The sequence below is a fragment of the Fringilla coelebs genome (genome assembly GCF_963513975.1).
Source record: "Fringilla coelebs genome assembly, chromosome: 8".
NCBI lineage: Eukaryota > Metazoa > Chordata > Aves > Passeriformes > Fringillidae > Fringilla > Fringilla coelebs.
In genome coordinates, this window is record NC_140066.1 from 30,603,329 (window position 1) to 30,611,375 (window position 8,047).

Genomic DNA, 8,047 nt, shown 5'->3' on the forward strand with positions numbered 1-8,047 from the left:
TCTTTCTGGAAAACCTCAGAAAGCCAATGCAGAAGTTCCTCCTGATGCTGTGCATCTCTAGTTAACTCTTCATTTTTCAGTGCAGCACCAGGATGAGTGTGGCAGTCTTGCAGGTTGTCCACAGTCGTTACACTGATAAATACACACACTTTTCTGGGCTTCATTATTGCAGCCATTAATAAGGAAAAAACAGGGGAGGGTTGTCCTGCTTGGATTTTCTATTGCTAAAGCCAATGCTGAAGAAAAGAGGGTGTGTAAGAACTCCAGGATTTGCACCTTCAGGCCTGGGCTGCAGGCACCACCAGCACATGAACACTGCTCATAAATACACCATGGATTTCAGTGGATCCCCAGGGAAACCAGCTCACAAAAAATGGTTGTACACCAGTTTTATGCTGTTTCCTTCACTTTTGATTCTTCCCTTCCCCTGTTCTCCTCCTACCCTGCCCTGTTTCCCATGTCCATCCTTTACTTCTGCCACCTCTAAGGCTTTTGGAGAGCAACCATTATGGGGATATTTCTGCCAAGGGCAGCCCAGGAGCTCCAGCCCTGTTGTAAACTCAGTCCCCCACAATGATTTCCTCAGCACTGACATGTTTCCCCTTCAGCTGAGCAGCTGCAAAAAATTACAGGCTCTGAAATCTCTGTGTATTGTTCCCTCTGTGAGTGGTAGGGATCTCTTGGGGCCAAGTTCCCTTCCATATGTGTGAACTGTTCTCCCCAGGAATACTCCTGCTAACTCTGCTCTAACCAGCCACTGCCAGATTATTTCTAGGCTTTAAAAAGATTTTCTTCAACCAAACACATTTAGGATTTTCTAATAGCAATTTAAACCTAATCTGAGAATGTCTGGAAGTGGAAAATGACTTCTACATGCTGAGGATAGTGTTCCATTACCAGTAATTTATTGTCTTTAAGAGCATCACTGGAACATTTATTGACACAACAAAACACAGACATTTCTGGTTTATTGTAAAATCTCATTGTGCTCAGCCATTTGTGACTAAGCACAGCAGTGCAATTTATACTCCCAGGCAGGGCTTCCTATTTTTCCAAGTGTGTTTAGACTCATGTGAAATTGTATAGTCCAAGGGGCAAAAAAAAAAAAAAAAAAAATCTCCTGTTGGAAACCAGTGTAAAACCACAAACTGTATTCGTGGAGGAAAATCAATTAAGATCATTAGAAAGGAATTTGGATGAAGAAATTTACTGCAGCATTTCCAGTTGTGTATGCTGGTATCTAAGAGATTATGACTGGTTTGTTGAAGCAAAGGACCTCAGTCATTTTAGATTGCAAATAATGGTTTTCTGTGTTAAGAATTCAACAAACTCATGCAGGATATAAATTTAGTGTTTGTCTCTTCATTGACTCTAGAACAGATATTTCAGAGAAATATAATTTCTAATTAAAAGTTATACAATAAAGAAAAGCTTTTTTTAATACTTAGTATTTATAATTATTGCTGAGACATTTGAGATCCAGTCCTGCAAAGTCACATCTTGAAGTCAGGGATTAAACACGTGGGTAACTGTCAGGTCTGTCAGAGTACTGGGGTAGAAATCTTGTTTGAATTTCACCCATTAGCAGTGCATGAGGGAACAACTCCATGGATGGTTCTGGGTGTCTGAGGAGACCCTGCATGGCTGAGAGGTACAGCTCATGCACCCCACATCTCACTGATGTTCTCCTGCATTGCTCAGAGCAGTCTCAGATCTGTATTTTGCGAGGATTCAGAACTGTTCAATGTCCATTTTTAACCTTCAGATATTTTAGAGGCTCTCGTGCATTTTTATTTTGGATATATTTATTTCTTGGTAGATTTCACTAATTACCTTGACCTCTACCAAAAGAAAAGCTCATTGACTTCTTAGGTTTGTCTGGAATTGCTCCTCCTTGCAGATGTAAGTGGGTGGCAGAAACCTCTCCTTCTGCCTTCCCCTCTTTCCTGTAAGACCAGGATATTTCATGTAAAGCTTTGTCCTGTAAAACTAATGTGATTTTCTCCAGAGCAGGCAGTTAACATTTCTCATTGACTGCACTTATATCTAACATATTGCATAAAGCTCTGAAGAGATTTCATTTATGCCAGCAATATAAATAAGGCCATACAAAAGCTTTTTGTCCCCCAGCTGATCTGGTATCTTTGTTCCTGCATTACAGTTGTTTGTTTTCTTGCAAGCTCTGAACGTTTCTTTGTGCTCTTATCCCATAATTATTTCATTAGGACCCATGAGGCTGCTGCATCAGCAGAGCACATTCAGCCCAGGTGTTGCTAAAATGATAATCTCTGGGAAGCAATCACAGCATTCAGCAGCCTGCAGGTCACACCTGCTCAGGGTGGTGGGCTTGTTTTTCATTATGAATTTTCCACAGGATTTATTCCAGGATAATACGTTTAGATGTAGGTCTGGCAGGCAGTTCAAGGATTTCAGAGTGGATTCACTTCTCATGATGGATGGGATTTGCACTTCAATGTTAATTAAGCGAGGCAACTTTTTGAAGCCCCTTTCGCTGATGATTGTGTATTTGAGGGGCTCTATGGTGACATCATCATTCTTTAAAATGGCAGATGAATCTTGTTTTATTTTATTCACACTTAACTTGCCCTTTAAACAGACAAAACTACAGCTTGGTTTAACATTCTTAAAGCCAACTGCATTAAAAATGTGTTAAAGAACAAGGAATGTTTTTCTCCAGAAGAATTCCCAGGGTGTGTGGGTTCTGCACCATCACCTGAATAACCATCTTAGGCACACACATCCCTTTCAGTACCTGTGTCTGTAAACACAAACTCAGCCTGCATCCTTAGTGCTAAACATTTTTCCTTGTAAAAGGAGTTCACAGCTCGTGCCTGGAGGGGACTGTGTTTTCTTGCAGAGCCACCTAGAAGACACCAGTTTCAAAAGACATGTAAGCAGTCAATATAAACACAATTCACATGCAATGACTGAATTCCTCTGAGCTCCAGGGATAAGAAGGACTTTTTTTTTATTTTTTTTTTTTTTTTTGTCAGAGGCTTTTTAGTTTCAGACAGATTTCTGAAGGGAATAATTAGATTTGTAAAACTGCGACCAGCATTTCTTCCCATTGATCACAGAGCTAAGAGTGGCCTCAGGGCTGTGTTCACTCCAAGGGGAAAACCAGCTTGGAAAGAGCAGATACAACAAGGTGTTATTTAGCCCAGTTATTTTCCAGCTTTTAATGTGCTTGGCAGAGCCTCTTTTTCTTGTCAGATGAAACGTGTCAGAGGCAGATCTCTCCATCACTAACCTGTGGTCAGTAACACCAGAGGACTCAGACAAAGCCTGCCATGGAAATGCCAGAAGCAGCTTCCCTGGCCACCTTGCAGGGTGATGGTTCTCCTGGACAGCTCATGAGGACAGAAACATCAAATCCTCTGCCCCATGCAGCTCTTGGCAATGTTTGCTCTCAGGAATGAAAAATATTCTGGGTGCAAGAAGCCAGCAGAGAAATGATATTTGGGATGGAGGAGCACTGCCTCTCCTTCCTCTGCTGGTTCTTGAGGTTAAATTCCCAAGGAAGTCCAAAAGCTGAGGATACACCTGGAATACCAGGAAACCATTGACACTGCTGAAGCCTTCGTGGTGTTTATTCTGTCATTCCTTTAGCTACCATGTGTATATGTAGACAAATATTTTCCCATCTATACCTAAACATCCTTTTCATGCTGTAACTCATTTAAGTGTCCCAGGTGATGTGTTTTCTTCAGGGGTTTAGACAGGGCTAAGTGGTGTTTTTCTATTCAAGCAGTTCCCCAAGTCCAGAATTGTCAAAGGCTTTTTTCAAATGTGCATAGCAAAATATTTTAAAAAATAAATTTTAAAGACATTTTACGGTAGAATAAAATTTCCTAAATTTCAAATGCAATGAAAATTTCAGACCTTCCTAGAAACCCTCACAATATTGTATTTTTTGGTTTGTTTTCAGTGTGAATTGTACAAAGCAAACCTGAAGGAACACCATCTCAGATTGCTACTACTATTTTGGGTCAAGACTATGTGTGAACAATATTTTAGAATAAGTACCCTGACTTAAAAAACTTTGCTTTTGAAGAGGTTAAATTATTTAGTGCATATAAATATGCCATTATGTGTAGAAGTCCAGGATTTTGTCCATGGCACATATGTGCATATATGGTCTTCCAAAAGCATCACAGCAAAGAATCACCTATTTATGTTCATATTTTCATCTACTCTTCCACCACAGCTTTCCTACATCTCTAAGAACCTCCTGCACAGTTTCTTGGTGGATGGGGAAGTGTCTGCCCTGTATTCTGACATTAAAATTAACCTTGTTGTTTCTATTCAAAGGGCAACAAGTGATATTTTACTCCTTTTTAGCAGAGACACAGGAGTTGTTCAATCTCTTTTAATGTTTAGCATTAGTGATGAATTGATCAGTGATTCTCTTAAAAGCAAAATTTCTGCTTTTTTTTTTCCTCTCTCCTCCGAACATTACACGCCACAGTGAGTAGTTGTATATACAGAAATACACATTCACATACACTTTCTGTAGGTTATAATTTCTGCAGATTAAGACACAATGCACACCCTCTGTGCCTGGAGAAGAGGAGATGCATTATTCAGTGGAACTAACTACCACCCAGTCTCACTGCAGAGTAATTAGCAGCATGACTGTTGGGCACAGAGGGGGGGAAAAAAGTCTGGGAAAGGGCTGCAAGGGATGAAAAAGCTGGCTAAGTGTATTACTTGATATTAGTAAAACATAAGCTGCCAGGTATGGCTTCCAACTTAAATGGTAAGAATTATTTATAGCAGGAATTTTTCCCCAGCAGCAAGAGCTGCAAATGATTAATTCATGCAGCAAGCGAAGTTAATTATGAAGTATTGCAAATTAAAACTCCAAGCACTAAAAAGAAATGTGGAATCTTAAAAAGAGACAGCTTTAAAAGGGATTACTTTTCCCAAAGAAGCCAGCAAGGTAATGACTTTCTCAGACTGGACTGTGAGGATCAGGAGGGTTTTTTTTCCTAAATTTTTTCCTAAATTTCAACATTTAAGGAACCTGTAGGCAAATGAGCAAAATTCCACTCCTCCCTGGTGCTTGCAATGGAATCATAGAATGCTTTTGGTTGGAAAAGGTCTTAAAGATCATCTCATTCCACTAGACAGGATTGCTCCAAGCCCCATCCAACCTGGCCTTGAACACTCCCAGGGATGGGAAGTATTTGTAAGTCCTGAAAAGTTTTTTTTTCTAAATAAATAAATGCTTTTGGAACTAATTTCAGAGTTTATTTATTTTAAAATTTTCTTATTAGAAGTTTATTTCATATTAATTTCTTATTAAAATTAATATGGTGATCACATTATTAAATATGGGTCTAATAAGCATGTGTATAGTTAAAGAAGTCAAAGCAAATAAAATGTAGCTGACCAGCATTTTTCAAAGCATGAAAGCATTTTTGAGCACTTTTGCTCCACTTTTCTGTTGAAAGCAAAAATAACAACAGGAAGAAACAACTCCCTGGCATTTCTTCTCTCTTTTTTTGACTAATCTTAATTAAAAATTACAGAATAGTAAAACCTTATCATCATCAAGAGCTGATTTGGCTGTGGCTATTCCTTTTCTGCTTGTTCTTCAGTAGACAGAGAGATGGCTGGGTAAAGACAAATGGGTGCTAGTGAAGGAATATTTTTTTGCCTGAATGCAGTTCACACCTGCAGAGCAGCAAACCTGGCAGGCTCTGCCCTGCTCCCTGCCTGGGCTAACCACAATCCCATCAGCTGGATGGGGAAAGCAAAAATATCCAGGTACCAACAGGCACCTGCACATGCAAATGGGTGTTTTTGAGTGCTCTTCTGTCTGCCCATGCTGGCACAGGCACGATTCTGCATTTATGTTTCAGCATATTTTATCAAACAATCAATTAGCTGGAGGCAAGAGAAACCAGGACAAAGGGAGTGATGTAAAACTCCAGCAAAGTGAGCAGATATTGTCAGTGTGTTGTAGCACCACAGCAAGAGAGATGAGGAGGAGAAAAGTGCCAAAGGAAAAGGCTGAGAGAGGAGGCAGGAGGAAGGGAAGGTCCCCCCTGAGACCAAGAGATAGAAACAGACTGCTTCTACAGTCATGTCCTTCTTTAGGAATGGTGAGAAAAACATCTTATTTCTCTCCACATCTGCTTTTTGACAGGTGACAAAGCAACAGCATTGTTTGATTCACTGTCCTGTGAACTGTTGGGAATAAAAAATACCCTGGCCCACATTTTCCTGGTACAATATTGCTATTGACATTCCACTGACGTGCATTCCATATTAATGCTGCTTCTGCTGCTGACCAGAGCTGGTGCTGCCCTCCTCCTACTGCTATCCATGCAAGCTGTCAACTAAATAATGGCATTTTTTCACCAAGTGCCTTCAGTATCTGACACTCGAAAGATGAAGCATTTCTCCTCAATTCAGTCCAGTCAATTCTATTTTTCTATTTCCAAATACAGAAGTCCTGTTTTAGAAATTCAGCTTCAAATGGGTCCAGCTGCTAAAGATGCTGGTTTAAAAAGTTTAACAGCCCCAAACCAATTATAAGCCATCATTCAAGAATCAATAACCTATTAATAGCTTTGGGTGATGCTTGCCATGTGCTGGCATAATAGGTTCTGTATAGAAATAATATGTGGTGGCTTTTGAAATAAAATCAAAGTTACCTGCATGCAAACAAAAGAGTGCTGAGCTGTCAGCAGATCCTCTCCCACTTTTCACTCTTTTTGGAAAAATCTGTGTTTGGCAAATAACCCACTGTCCTGAAAATTTATTCCCATTTCCAAGATGTGTTAAACTTCATCCAGAGATGGGTTGAGACCCAAGAGAGCAATTTAGACCATAAACATTTATCTCCTATTATAACTGGCATTGGCAAAATTCCAGTGTAAATGTCTTTTGTTCTCAGTCTGGGTGTTTTCAGCACAAGAAGGCTGCTGCCACAGAGGCACCAGCAGAAGTTTCAGCACTTTCCTAAGAAACCTGCATCAGCAGTGCAATCACAACACATCCATGGGAGATGGAAACCACTAAATAGATTAAAATGCACTGCAGGCAATGTAGCTGCAGAAATTAATGACCTGCGTGGTGAGGATGTCATTATCTTCAGCAGGACATTTGGATCTGGGGCCACTGAGCTCCTCAAGAGACTTGTCTTTTTGGTTCTTCCAAAAGTGAAGTGAACAGTTCACAAAGCTCAGTATTTGGTGACTAAAAGAAAGTAGTGTGCTGTGTGAAATGAAAGACAAGAGTTTTACAGAAATGGAAACCTTTGTTAGCATGTGTGTTTTACAGAAGTGGAAACCTTTGTTAGCATGTGTTTCTTGGCCAGTTCACTGTGGTTGACCTCTTTTTTAATATAAATTGAGAGGAAATTGATAAGGCTGAGTCAAATACTTGGAATGCTGTGAAGAGAAGACCAGAAAAAAATTGAGAGGAGACCTCATTGTGGTCTTTAAAAACCTCATGAGGGGAAGCTGAGGGGCAAATACTGATCTTTTCCCTCTCATCATCAGTCACAGGACTCAAGGAAAGGCATGAAGCTGAGTTAGGGGAGGGTTAGGTTGGGTGTTAAGAGGAGGTTTTTGACCAGGGGTTGGGTATGGGGATAAATCACACAGGACTCCATTTTCTTCATGGTGGAAAAAGGCCATTCTTTATTCACATAACTCCTTTTTATACAGTTTTGCATACTTTGTGTGGGACTCCAATTGGTTAGCAGCTTTCTTGCCAATTCCCTTTATTGGTTAGTAACAGGTGGTTATTTTGCATTGATTGGTCACTCAAACCCTCCATGTCTACTTGTAGGGACAGTTGTTGGTTAAAGATAATTTTCATTTTCCTATCTAACTGTGTAAAACAGTTTCTACAGGTGCAAGTTATTTTTTTCCCCAGGAATAGCTTGTTATGTTAACAAATTGCTCACAACAGGTTTGCTTTCACACGGGAACTTGCAAAATGCTGGCTTTGACAAGGCCAGCCACTGCTTCCAGGAGAGCAGCCTTGATTTTATGAATCCTTTCTTTAT